Below are 14758 nucleotides of genomic sequence, written 5' to 3'. Positions count from 1 at the left end.
ACGAGTGGAATTGCTTGCCTGCAGAAGTTGTGGGTGCTTCATCACTGAAGCATTTTAAGAGGAGACCGATCTGAAATGGCACGGGGTCTCCAGCTGAGCTACTTACTAGCATTTGTAAGTAAGACTAAGAATTAATACAGGCAGTCCTCGACTTACAACTACAAAGGAGTCCAAACTTGAGCCGGTGAGGACCAAAGTCGTGGCAGTGAGCTGAATTAAGCCTGCAATACTGCATTTTAGCCACTGTGTCACCACAGTGCCTTAATATAACATAACCTTCATCCTAGCTAAAAACGTACCTTTACAGGTAATCCTCGCCTTGCACAAGAGTTCATTTAGTCAACATTCAAAGTTACAACAGAACTGAAAAAGCAACATGACCGCTTTTTACACTTACAACCACTGCAGCATCCTCATGGCCACGTGATCAAAATTCAGTCGTATGGCAGCTAACTCATATTTATGACCATCACAGGGACGCGTGATTCTCTTTTTACAACTTCCTGACCAGCAAAGTCAAGGAGGAGGCCAGATTCATTTAACAACTGTGCTGCTAACTTAACAACTGCAGTGATTCTCTTAACAACTTTGGCAAGAAAGGTCGTAACTGCCTGGCATAGCAACAGAAATTTTGGGTTCAATTATAGCTGAGGACTGCCTGTATTACCGGTAATTCTTATTTTAAAGTATACAGGTACACAGCTATAAACTAAAGATTTTTTAAAATAAATTTAGTAGTGTCCATGTTATTTTTAAATTTCAGAAATTATATTTACAGAGAGAGAAAGTTAGAATTTATGGAATTATGCTGTTAGAAGGTAAAAGCCTCTATGACCACACACTAGCCTTGGCTATGCCTGACCCCAGGAAATCCCAGGTCACAAAACAAAGAACCACATGGATAAAACTGATAGGAAGTGGCAGATACTAGAAACTCAATCAAAACCATTAGAAGTGCCCCCAGCAGATGGAGATGCTTTACCCATACAAGAGCCATCACCCAAGGTCGCACACAAAGAGGATGAAATTGGCCAAAGGTGACAGTCCATCTAGGTAAACTTTCCTTTCAGGATACCAGACATCACAACTATTAGGGATCCCTTCCTCGGTATGATTGCCGCCTTCCAGCTGCAATATTCAGCCAACTGATAGACCTCAAACCTGTAACATTATCGCAATCTTTGATTGGTGTTACTTCACTTTATGCCCTCAGATAAACTTTGCTCTGCTCCAAGCAACACACCTGTGTGTTCTTTGGATGACCCAACTATGATTCAAATCCAGGTCTTAATTTACTTTCTTCTAATGCACGCACCTTCGGTATACACAGTTAAATTTAGGCTCACATTAAGTAATGTGAGGTAATGAAGCTAAACTGCACTAGAATTTCATGAGTTTCTACTGAATAAATACAGCACTGAACATTGCCAGCATTATTTCCATCCAATGTACTGTATAGAGAAAGGGGGTCAAACTCGTGGCCTGCAGGGCGGATGCGTCACATGCTGGCCACGCCCACACCATTTAGCAAAGGGCAAAAAAGTCACTATATGTCACATGATGCCACAAGTTTCACACACCCCTATATTTTCTATATAGGAGTGTCCTATATTTCATCCCAGACAGCAGATGGCAGCACTGAGGTAGCCTTGGCTGATAGGATCCTGCCTAGTACTTTGATCGGAAATATCCAGAAAATCCTAGGGTCATACCCAAATCTGGGAAGCTGAAAAAACACTCAAGAAGACTACAGCAAACTGCTTGCTTATTGTAGATGGGAAAACATGCCCATGGCTATCACCAGGAGCTCAGTTCTACCTGAGAAAGGCTGGGAATTTTACTACTGTACTTTTAAATTCCCAACTTACTCAAAATAGCTAATGGAAAACAGCCACCTACAGAATGCAAAATATTAAAATTCATAGAAGTTGGGTCACTAGAATAACTTTAAATAAGTAAAATATGAGTTTAAATGATTTTTGACACTTATTATCTATGAGATTATTAATCTTAATTAATAAATTAACTTAAAATATCATTTTAAGAACTATTGTGCAATGTAGTGAATTTTCTTCTACGTGTCTTCCCCTCCAAAGAAAACCCACCTGTAGTATAATCAGAAGTCATTGTTTATATTATGGTGTAATCAGAAAAAAATGTTTCAAGATACTACATATTTACATTGAGCTACCTTTTATTCTGGAACCCTTAAATGAGATATATCTGCTTTTTAAAAATAAATTACTACTTATTTTTTACTAAACTTTTTATAACAGATTATTGTAATCAATTAGGCCTTATTAAAACATTTGCAATTGTTTTAAAAACAGTTCTAACTATATTTATCCAATTGAAATTGTAATAGAAAAAATACTGTTAAAACACAGGTGGTTCTCAACTTACAATGGAGCCCCAAATTTCTGTTGTTAAATGAGACATCTGTTAAGTGAGTTTTGCCCCATTTTACGACCTTTTTTGCCACTGTTGCCAAGTGAATCAATGCAGTTGATAGGCTAGTAGCCTGCTTGTTAAGTGAGTCTGGCTTCCTCACTGACTTTGCTTGTCAGAAGGCAGCAAAAAGGGATCACATGACCCTGGGACACAGCAACGGTCATAAACATGAACCAGCTGCCAAACAATGGAATTTTGATCACCTGATCAAAACTCATGATCACATGAGCAGCTTTGTATTCATTAACTTGTTCATTACATTCTTATGCTGCCCGTCTCCCCTACAAAGCGAGTCTGAATCGCTTACAGATTTATCATTGATTCTTTGATTCTTTCTCACCAATCCAAGCCTCTTTCAGATAACACATTTTCTTTTTCAGGTAAACGCAATCAGCACACCTTTTAATGATTTGTGTGGTTCCTGGCATATTTTTTCATGATGTTATTATTACAGCCCTGTCTGCATTATATTCCTTAATTATTATGCAAAATGAATTTTCAGTGGATTCACACCATTATTTTGAGGATTTGAGAAACGTTAATTCACAAAAATATTACTGCATCTCCATGGCCTCACAAACAGGAAGCACAATAAATACATTACTTCTACCCATCAATTCTCCTATCTTTGAGCTATAAAGACCCAAAGAAAAACAACAACAAAAAGACTGAATCAGAACTATGTCCCATTCCTGCAGCTCCATCCAATTACTCCAGTGGTATTTAATCATGCACATTTCCAATTATGAAGTTGAACTACTATTTCATGAAGGATATGTGGGAATCAACAACTTAAGTTCAATAAAAATGAAAGGGGAGCAGATTAGTTAACTAAAGAGAGGGAGAGTAGCGTTTCCTGTTAATTTCCTCTCATTTCAGGCACAAGAAACATTCAATGAGGCCTACCTTAGGGATTTAGTGATATTATCACAAAAATTCCGAAATACTGTAGTGTGTTTTGTTTAATACACGTGTAACTTGCACAAGTTGCAGATGAAAAGGTATATATCCCCTTGAGATGCACCCGAAGACTGCAGCTAGTTCAGAATGCGGCCGCGCGGGTTATCATGGGAGGATCAAGATACTCCCACATAACACCATTCCTGCGCGAGCTGCACTGGCTGCCTGTGGTTTTTCGGGTGCGTTTCAAGGTGTTGGTTACTATCTTCAAAGCGCTCCATGGCATGGGACCTAGTTACCTGCGGGACCGCATCTCACCTCATACATCCCTACGACCTATCCGCTCTCACAGGGAGGGACTCCTCCAGGTGCCATCCGCCAAGCAGTGCCAGCGGGTGACACCTAGGAGTAGAGCCTTCTCTGTGATGGGCCCAACCCTCTGGAATGACCTCCCTCCCGATATTAGAATTACCAATGACCTCCGCTCCTTCCGACAGAAGCTCAAGACTCACCTGTTCCGACTAGCTGGCTTAGCTGATTGACAGTTCCATCTTCCACCTCCTGGCAAACATTTTATTGGGGAATTTTTAAGGGTATTTTAATATTTGTATTTTAACTAAGAATTGTACGGTATATTTTTTACCTCCTCCGTCTACGTCCACGTCTATGTTTATGTTCATGTCTATGTATTTGTATATGGTTTTAACATGACTGTATACCGCCCCGAGTCCTGCCTAGGAAAGGGTGCGGTCTAGAAATAAAAGTTGTTGTTGTTGTTGTTGTTGTTGTTGGAAAGGGTGCGGTCTAGAAATAAAAGTTGTTGTTGTTGTTGTTGTTGTTGTTGTTGGAAAGGGTGCGGTCTAGAAATAAAAGTTGTTGTTGTTGTTGTTGTTGTTGTTGTTATTATTATTATTATTATTATTATTATTATTATTATTATTATTATTATATATAGCAAGGTGTCACCTCTCATCTATATCCTACTGAAACGCTCATGACTATAACCTATAATGCAACATAAAGTAAAACTTTTTTAGCTAAGGTACCTCAAATGGGCTAATTTACAAAACGCATCTGGATCCTATGATTCCCTTGAAATCTGGCAAATTATATAAAACATTTATGACTTAAAAATTATCACATTCCAACAAACTGTCACAAAAGATTCCCTGTGATCAACTGCTGGTGTTTGACCGTAGCATACAGTTCAACTTGAGATACTTTCAGGGCAGATACATTGCTGAATATCTGCCTGAATTTTTAAGAACTCTTCCACAACCTCAGAAGCTGTGAAATTTTTGAAAGCACTGAGGAATTATCTTCAAAACAATGACCCAAGAGGACATGGGGTTCTCTAGGTTTTTTCCAGATTCTCGGGAAATATCCTTATTTGTAAATGGTTAACCAATCCATAAACCAATCCATAAACATAAACAGTTAATATTTCTGTTGTTAAAACACGTCATTGTTTCTTCCAGGCTGTCAACCGTATTACAGACTGCAAGCCTAGTCCTTTCCTTTAGAACCACTACCAAATTCTGTAAGATGACTCGGCTTCTACCTTGTAAGTTTCCAAGGCCATTCTTCTGCCGATCCAACTCTGGGGTCACCATTCTCAAAACTGACCACTGTAGTCATGTCTCATATACTGAGATGGATGTTCACACCGGGTTGCATTGTCTTTCTTACATAATCTCACCCATAATTCCAGGCATTGTTCTATTTCTTATTGATTCTGATGAGAATAAAAATGAGACTATTGCTTAAACTACTGCTTCATCCTCTCGTTTCCAAGATTGAATGGATGTAAGCAAATGGTTAGAACAAACCATTTGCATAAAAATCATAACACAGAAATAATTATGAAATTTCAAAATGCCATCATTCCTGCATCAGAACAGAACACAAAAGTGATCACACCATTATAAGATGGGATATTTGATTAAATAGCAAGAATAACTAAGATTGAATCATAAAACCTGAGGGTCAGGGAAATGAACGCCGACAGGGAAGTGAATGCCGAGAAAATCAGAGATGGAGTTAGGGTGTTGTTATTCTTGTTAAGGTAAAGATCACAAATATGCAAGTCACCAAAGTAATAGATTTACTAAAAACTGACATCATCAATCATAAAGTAATTATATTATACAATCAATTCCAAAAGAGTTCTACAGGCAACATAACATTCAAAAATATTTAGGGAAATCAAACCATTCAGAGCCAACAGTAGCTCCTGAAGAATTAATATTTCCAGAATTGGGCAACAAATGAAAAATATCATACTGTGTATTCAAAATGGTTATTATGGTTTCAAAAAGCTCTTCTGTATTTCTGTGTTACTTAAATATCTAGCTACATATTTATTGATCAATGACAAAAATAATTTTTAGATATTAGTATAATGCTTCCATTTTACATTAAACTAAATATTACCACCTCATCTTGGCTAAGGTGGGTTTGTCCTGGTTAGTATTTAACTGGGATGACATAGGAAGTTCAGCAGTATCAGAGGCTTCCACAAAACACCCCTGAAAACAACAATGGCAAATCATTTCTGTAAGGAGAAAAACTGGCCTGGAGGAGGCCTGCTCGACTAAAGGCAACTTTGCTTTAAAAATGTCCTTTACCAAGAAACTTCCATACAGATTAATTAAAACCCAATGCTCTGCTAACTACTCACCTTATCTATTACATTGTCCATAGAAACAAAGCCATCAGGAGCAGATCTAGCTCAAGAGCTTATCAGAAATGAAGACGAGTGGGGGAATATAAAAATCACACCCCGTGGTATGGTAAAATATCAGATCTAATAATTTGATGACTAAAGCCACATAGATGGGACGCAGGTGTGTTATTCAGCTTTCAAACAATGTACAATATTATTATATTTTTCCCTGCCTATAAGGTGGGTTGGGCTAAGAAAGAGTGACCGGCCCAAAAGGTCACCCAGAGGACTTGCAAGCCTCAGGAGGGCCTAGAACTCATTAACACACACACACACACACACACACACAGGCTTTTAAGCCAGAACCTTCACCATTACGGATGGATGGATGGATGGAGTGTGTGAGAGAGAGATAGAAGAGAGGTTGTTATTATTACATGTATCTGTATACATCTTAGATATATTGTGTGTGTATATGTATATACTGAATATGCTACATATACACACATAGATAGATAGATAGATAGATAGATAGATAGATAGACAGACAGACAGACAGACAGACAGACACAAACATACATATATAGAGATACACATATATTAAATATAGATAGATGGGTGGATGGAGTGTGTGCGAGAGAGATATAAGACAGATCTTTATTATTACATGTAGCTTTATACATCTTGGATATATTATGTGTGTATATGTATATGCTGTATATATGTATGTATACACACACGCACACACATTAGAGATGGATGGATGGATAGAAAGAGCCAGCATAGATAGATAGCTGGATGGGTAGAATACCTATAGATAACTTAGACATAAAACTACACCTACAACAGAAAAGATCAGAGACGAGGCAGAGGGAAGGCCCTGCATCTGCCAGCAGGAGAGCCATGGCCCATCATCCTAGGCTGCCTGCATTAGAAAGGGATCCACTCCTGGTCCCCAAAGCAAGCAGCCCCCTCCCTTCTTCCCCCGTAGGCAACGCACCGCCTCCCCTCCCCTCCCCAGGAGGCTCCCGGGGAAGCTCACCCAGCCTAGCCGCAGGTGAGTTCGCCCCCAACGCCGCCTCCTCCTCCTCTCGGCCACCCATTTTGTGGCCAAGGAAGATGGAGGAGGACACCCAGAGACACCCCTCCCTCCCTCCCCCCACCCAAGAAAAGGGCATTTCCTCCCCCGGACTGGACAGCCCCCCCGCCAGCCCCAAGTCCGCCCTGGGAAGCCTTTCCTCCCGACAGGGGGGCACGTGCACGCGGCCCTTCGGCGGAGGGGGGGTCTCGGCGGGCGCGCGCGGCCCAGCTGGGAAGCGGGGGGTCCGTGGGGGGAGGGGGAGGACGGGTCTGCCGAAGGAGAAGCGAGGACGGGGAGGGCGAAGGGGAGCATCGATCCCGGCGGCGGCAGAGGCTGGGGATGGGGGGGGGGCGCAAGATGGCACCGCATCGCGGGGAGGGGCAGACCCCGTGGACCACCCCCATTAAAAAGAGGGGCGTGGCTGTGGAGGAGGAGGGTGACCCCCGAGAGCCTCCAGCGGCCGGAGCACCGACCCCGGGGGACAGGACGGGGGGGGGGGGTGGAGGAGAGGGGATGACACCTCGTGAGGCGAAGGGGGGAGGGGTCGGCGGGGGAGGATGGGAGCGGGAGTTCGCGCCTCAGGGGCGCCCTGCGGGAAGGTCCTCTCACCTGCCATCGCGGCGAGCAGCGGCTGGAAATGGCGACGCCGGCGGGGCTGAGAAGGCGGAGGAGCCCGACTGGCGGCGGCGGCGGCGGCGGAGGAGCTGGAGAGCGCGCGAGCCTCCGCGACCCGCAGCGGCGTGAGGGAAAGGGGGCGTGGCTCCGCGGCGCGCCGGCGGGGAGGGGAGAGAAGGGGGCGTGGCTCGGGTGCGGGCCCCGCCCACGGAAGGTGGTGCGCGTGCGCCCGCTCGGCATCGCGTGAGCCGGCCGGGAAATCTGCCGCTGGCCGGGAAAAGCTTCGGTCTCCTCAGCCGTGGCTGATGGGTTCTCTGATCCTAGCCGTCTGCGGACGATGGGATGGGGGAGCGGAGGAGGCTTTCCCCGCCTTCTGCTTGGCCGAGGCTGAGCGCTCGCAAAGGAAAGAGCGAGCTGGGCCGGAGGCGGGGGGGGGGAGAGGAGTGTCGAGACGTCAATCCGTGACGTCACCGCAGGGACTGACGTCAGGGAACTGCAGGATGCGCATGGCTGGATCCGCGCGTGTCGTTTGCAGCTGCTCCTCCTCCGTATGACTTCATGCCTGCAGAACTCATAAAATCCACCACTCTATTTTGCACTAAAATACCTGCAATACCTCCCCCTATAAGGCTTACAAGAGCTCTGCCAGGTGTGATCCAACCACTGGTCCACACAGCCAGGAGACCGGCTCTTATCTCCCAGCCTCTGGCAGGTGGAGACTTTGTACAGGCAGGCCTCGGTTTACGACCACAATGGAGCCCAAAGCTTGTTGCAAAGCCCGACGATTGTTAAGTGAATTACAGAGGTTATGCAACGTTAATAAAACATGTACCTAGAAATACAAGTGTTAGTTTAAGCCAGGGGTGTCCAAACTTGGGAACTTTAAGACTTGTGGACTTCAACTCCCAGAATTCCCCAGCCATGCTGGCTGGGGAATTCTGGGAGTTGAAGTCCACAAGTCTTAAAGTTCCCAAGTTTGGACACCCCTGGTTTAAGCAGAGAGAGAGCAAGGGGGAGAGAGATGAAATAATGTACAATACAAGATAGAAACTATTAAATTAGGTTACAACTATGATATAATCACAATAATATGGCACCACAGAGTTGCAATAGGATAAACTTTATAATTCAATATCTAAGGAAGCAATGGGACATGGTGGCTCAGTGGCTAAGACACTGAGCTTGTCAATCTGAAAGGTTGGCGGTTCGAATCCCTAGCGCCGCATAATGGAGTGAGCTCCCATTCCTTGTCCCAGCTTCTGCCACCAAAATGCAAGTAGAAAAATAGGAACCACCTTTGGTAGGAAAGTCACAGAGTTCCATGCGCCTTCGGCGTTGAGTCAGAGCGCTGGTTCTTTGGCTTTGAAACAGATGAGCGCCGCCCCCTAGAGTCAGGAACAACTAGCACATATGTGCAAGGGGAACTTTTACCTTTAAGGAAGCTAGCCATCTAGGTCCTGTAAGTCACATAAGGCAGGGGTCTCCAACCTTGGCAACTTTAAGCCTGGAGAACTTCCAACTCCCAGAATTCCCCAGCCAGCTTTGCCTCCAGGCTTAAAGTTGCTAAGGTTGGAGACGGAAAGCTGTTTCTTCCACTGCGTGACAATTCTCAGTTCCACTTCTCTATTCTTTTATTGGAAGAGTTATTTTGAAGCTGTGCACCACGCGATATGCAAATCACGCCTTCCTCTTGATGTGCCATTATTAGGAGGTTCAATGTGTGAACTAACCATCATGTTGCTGGAATGTGTCCCTGGGCAGACGAAACAAGGGCCGTTGTCATCGGGATGAAAAGGATGAGAGTAAAAATATACTCATGAGCATTTCTGCAATATTTTGTAAACATTCTGGAGCTCATTAGTTAATATTCCTTAATGATTGCTGATATCAATCAATCGGAATAGGGCTGGAACCAGGTGCATCCTCTTTTTCGCTTTCCTTTCATCCCTCCCAGGATTAGGGTCTCGGCCAGAAACCACTAGATAAATCCTGGGGGAAAGAGGAAGCCTGGGAAACCACTGGAATGGAAACAGCCAGTCCTGATGTGACTCAGGTCACAGGGTAAAAAGCACGACTTCAACAGAGCAGTAGGCAGACGTAGCATAGCACTGGAATGGCGCACCGTTGGCGCAATCCAGTCGGCAGTAATTTTGCAAGAGGTAACATCTCTGCATGCCTTCCGTAACCTTCCTTCTGAGTCCCCAGGCTCTGAGGCCAGTTCTGCTGGTTGCACCTTGTGGTACATTTCCTTTGCCCTCCAGGCATACTGGAAAGAGGTGAAAAAATAAAGCTATTGAGCACACCAGGTCACAGTTCTTACTATAAGGACTTATGGGTCCCTCTTTCCAAGCCAAGCATGGCCTTCCGGTCACCCACATCCTGGTTTGGCTGCCTGGACACAAGACCGAGGGCTCGTCCATGCATGTCAGATCATAGTGTAGCCTTGGGTCTCATACATCACAACGCTGTCTTGTTTTCCCCCTCTTTTTATCTGTTTTTGGTTTATATCTTCTTTATATTATATTGTTCCTGGTTTATATCTTCTTACCATAAATCAGGGGTGTCCAGGCTGGCTGGGGAATTCTGGGAGTTGAAGTCCACAAGTCTTAAAGTTCCAAAGTTTGGACACCCCTGCCGTAAATTGTAAATCCATGCAAGGCCAGGTTTTGTGATGTGGAAGAAAATGCCAGCAGCAAAAATTTTATATACCAGGTTGGTTGGTTGGTGAGTTGAGCATTTTACTGTCCAGCCCAAACAACAATTCCTGGTCAGAACAGAACTTAGGAATGGTCAAGATAAAGAAGATAAAGAATACCATACAGTATGGGATCGATGGTATTCACTGGTTAGAGAACAGGAATAACAAATGAAAGTAGGAAACGTGTGTGTGTGTGTGTGTGTGTAATATTAGGTTATAGGAGTTATAAATGTAAAGAGGGAAATACAAAATGAATGGAAAGTATATATGACGATAAACAAAATGGGATATATACCAATGTCTTAAGAACGGGAAGAATGGATGTAGAATGTGGTTTTTATGTTTTGTTGTGTAAAAAGGTTAATATTTTTTTTTTAAAAGGAATGGTCTCAAATTTAAGAGCAGGTTAGCATGGAGGCAAAAAGGTGCAGCCCTCACCCCATTAAAAACCGTAACAATTCTGCGCTCCACATCCAACCAATGTGCAAACCTCGTACAACGGCATATGGAGCCTGGGAGAAACGCATCGTGGGCCACACCTAGGATGCCTAATTTTGTTATACCTTTGGTCCTGCAAAAATAGTTTGGTGGTAGAATACAGAAGTTAGAGATGGAACTGCTACTTCTTGTTTTGAAATGCATTTTGGAGGTTCGCTGCAAAATAAGTGAGCCAATTTTGCAGCTGTTTTGATTTTTTTAAGTCAAAGGAAGGGCTGTTTTTGACAAAGATTTGACCGCTTGATTTAGTTGTGGGGATTTGCAGATGGGGATCAGGAAGGGAAGTAAACTGCAGCCAGTCAGCATAGATCAGAGGTCTTCAAACTTGGCAATTTTAAGACTTGTGGACTTCAACTCCCAGAGCTGGCTGGAGAATTCTGAGAGTTGAAGTCTACAAGTCTTAAAGTTGCCAAGTTTGGGGACCCCTGCTGTAATCCAATTAATACCTTTGAACCTTTGACGGCTCTGTTTGCTCAACCCACCTGGGGGTCACGGCCCCGTGAATGTAAGGACAACCCGCTCCCAAAACGAGTCCTGGGAGGAAAAAAAGCCAGCCGTTGTTCTAAACAACGTCAGCACAAAGCCTTGTGGAGCGTCACACAGTGACCCTCTCTGTTGCGGGGCCAACAAAAATTGTCCCCAAAAGGTCAGGATGTTGGATGAGAGATGAGGAGATTGACGGTGCAGAATAATCCCGTTTGGTCCACTCCGTTGCCTCGGGGATTCTAAGCCAGAAGTACTGGCGCGCCGCCATGGTCCTCAGACAGTGGTGGGATTCAGATTTTTTTTACTTACCGGTTCTGTGGACGTGGCTTGGTGGGTGTGGCAGGAGAAGGATACTGCAAAATCCCCATTCCCTCCCGATCAGCTGGGACTCGGGAGGCCGAGAATAGAGGGGGGCGGGGCCAGCCAGAGGTGGTATTTGCTGGTTCTCCAAACTACTCAAAATTTCCGCTACCGGTTCTCCAGAACCAGTCAGAACCGTCTGAATCCTACCTCTGTCCCAGAGGAGGTGCAGGACATGGACACCAGAAAGGGCAGCGTGTGTGAGCCTGCCAGGGCTGACAACAGGAAGGGGGTCGAAAAAATCAAGATCGCCCCCTCCCCCTGCCATGAGAGCCCACCGTCGTTTTACTTGTGTCTTGAGGGGCTCTCACTGAGAAAAGGGGGGGGGTCAACCAATTCTCCTCCTCCTTCAGCGGTTCCTTCACTGAGACTTTTTAGACAGTACCATTTAAGAAAGAAAGAAATTATATTGCGGCATGACAACCCAAAACCGCCTCCTTTTCAGCAGGGGTGGGCTTCAAAAATGTCAGCAAGGGGTTCTCTGCCGGTTGCTGGCTGGGTGTGGCCGACGAGTCCTCCTTACACCATGGCAATGGTTCCAACAAACCCCCAGGAACATCATCTCCTCTCTGGCCAGAATAGTCCAGTGCTAGGAAACAAAATCAGAACAGAGCTGGAAGGGATCTTGGAAGTCTTCAAGATCTTCCTACTCAAGCAGGAGAACTTTATACCATCTCAGACAAGGGACTGTCTAGTCCAGGGGTGTCCAAACTTGGGAACTTTAAGACTTGTGGACTTCAACTCCCAGAATTCCCCAGCCAGCATGGCTGGGGAATTCTGGGAGTTGAAGTCCACAAGTCTTAAAGTTCCCAAGTTTGGACACCCCTGGTCTAGTCTCTAGTTCTTAAAAAGCTCCAGGGTCGGCCGGCCCACGAAGGCAACTTCTCTTCCCCTGGTTCATCGTCCTCCCTGTTAGGAAGTTTCTCCTCAATCCCAGGTTGCTTCTCTCCTGGATTAGTTTCCGTCCATTGCTCCTTGTTTTGCCGTCTGGTGCTTGGGAGAATCGTTTGACCCCCCTCTTCTTTAGGGCAGCCCCTCATATACTGGAACGCTGCTACCGTGTCACCCCTCGTCCTTCTTTTCATGAGAGATGCAATTCCTACGACCCTGGTTTTAGCCTCCAAAAGAAATGCTTAGCAATGCGCTGGGTTTTCCGGTTCCCTCCCATCCCAAGGCGCCAACCGCACACCTTCCAGAAGCACTGCCCACCTGCCCACCCCGCCACTCCCAGTCGGCTGAAATGAAAATGCTGTACACCTCAAACACGGAGTACCGAGGAGAGGCTGAATCATCCCCGTGTGTCCCCCATGCCTCTGGGAAGCGGGTTTTGGCCATTAATTTGGGAGCATCTCATGCAGGCACGGAGATCACTGGGGGGGGGGGGCACAAGGGCCCCTCCGCTTTGGAGATGGGGAAAACGTCATCAAGACCCCTCCCTTGCGTCCTTCTTCCTGACGGAGGAGGATTCATTTATTAGCTCAATGAGGTGGAGAGGACACCAACGCCATAAGCCCTCCCTGTGTTGGTAAGGGCTACTAGGTGCAGCTGTGCCAAAGCCAAACTGACCTGTCCTGCAGGATGCAATCAGTCATGGCAGCCACCGGCTGGACGTAGCTCAACGGTGAGCCAACACAAACAATCACACTGACTGGGCTTACACGGGTCACATGGATTCCTGGTGGGGCTAATTGGGGCCAGTTGGAGAAGCCCAATTTGCTGACTTCACACACAATGCCAAGCTGTGATAGAACACCTGTTTTTATAGAGGTAGACAACCAAAGGTTTTCCGTGAATGTTCTGAGGCTTCCCAAGAGCCTGAAGCCACTCCTGGTCCCAACAAAATCCCCTTTTATTCATTGACTGTGAATTCTGCTCATTCGCATCCAGCAAAGTTTTTCAAGGGAGGATTTACAGCCACAGACCTTCTCTGGCTTGGAGAGCTGCCAGTCCGAGATCTGCAGAACTTGGCAAGGAGCCTCTGAGTCATGAACCAATGAAGCGAAGTAATTCCCCCCTGCAAACTCCACTCCCGTCGCTCCTCTTTTTATTTCCTTTGGGAAGGGCCATTCATCGTCTACCTGTGACCTTACTCCCAAGTCGACCCCTGTTCTTTAGCTGTTCCCTTCATCTGGCAACTCTGCGCATGCGCACACTGGGAACAGGCTCCAGCTGTTCGTCTGCCTCACTGATGTCTGACTCCGAAGGCAGCTGATAAATGGTATATGGCCCTGGTCCCCTCTCTGCCTCCGACAGAGTCCTCGTCAGAGCCTTCCCCAGACCCCACGACTGGCCCATCTTCCTCCCCAACCTCCTCAGTGTCTGAATCCGCTGCCAGTTCCACTGGCCTCTGGCAGGCAACAACAGAACGTGGCTTCCTAAAATTTGATCTAGAGGAAGCCTCACCCTGTGGGGTGACTGAAGGCTTGTGTTCCTTCTTCAGGAATGTCTTCTCAAAAAGTCAATTGCACATTTTTTTATGAGAATAGGGCATATGTTCATCTACCATGACTTCTGCCATGATCCTGTCAGCATCCCAGTAACTTTTTTATTGATAGAAATATAAACTGGGTTAAAATGTTGAGACTGCAGGAAGAGTGCAGAGAAGAGCAACGGAGAGGATTAGAGGACTGGAGGTTAAAACATACAAAGAACGGTTGCAGGAACTGGGTATGTCTAGCTTAAGAGAAAGAAGGACTAGGGGAGACATGATAGCAGTGTTCCAGTATCTCAGGGGCTGCCCCAAAGAAGAGGGAGTCAAACTATTCTCCAAAGCACCTGAGCATAGAACAAGAAGCAATGGGTGGAAACTAATCAAGGAGAGAAGCAACTTAGAACTGAGGAGAAACTTCCTGACAGTTAGAACAATTAACCAGTGGAACAGAAGTTGCCTCCAGAAGTTGTGAATGCCCCAACACTGGAAGTCTTTAAGAAGATGTTGGATAGCTATTTGTCTGAAACGGTATAGGGTTTCCTGCCTAGGCAGGGGGTTGGACTAGAAGACCTC

The 14758-nt window shown here is 45.5% G+C and overlaps 2 protein-coding genes across 2 annotated transcripts in view; one reads left to right on the top strand and one right to left on the bottom strand.

Annotated features, from left to right (window-relative positions):
- Positions 1-7848, bottom strand: part of SLC23A2 (solute carrier family 23 member 2) — a 79296-nt gene extending 71448 nt beyond the window's left edge. The window contains exon 1 of the mRNA XM_081960985.1: positions 7707-7848. The gene's annotated coding sequence lies outside the window, so the exon portion shown is untranslated. The remainder of the gene's footprint in view (positions 1-7706) is intronic.
- The window catches only part of LOC309396157 (surfactant protein C-like), a 353221-nt gene that overhangs the window by 155411 nt on the left and 183052 nt on the right, over positions 1-14758 (top strand). The gene's annotated exons all lie outside the window — the stretch shown is intronic.

This window comes from Natrix helvetica (assembly GCF_964273705.1).
Source record: "Natrix helvetica genome assembly, chromosome: 8".
Lineage (NCBI taxonomy): Eukaryota > Metazoa > Chordata > Lepidosauria > Squamata > Natricidae > Natrix > Natrix helvetica.
This window is presented reverse-complemented; position numbering and strand designations above follow the sequence as displayed.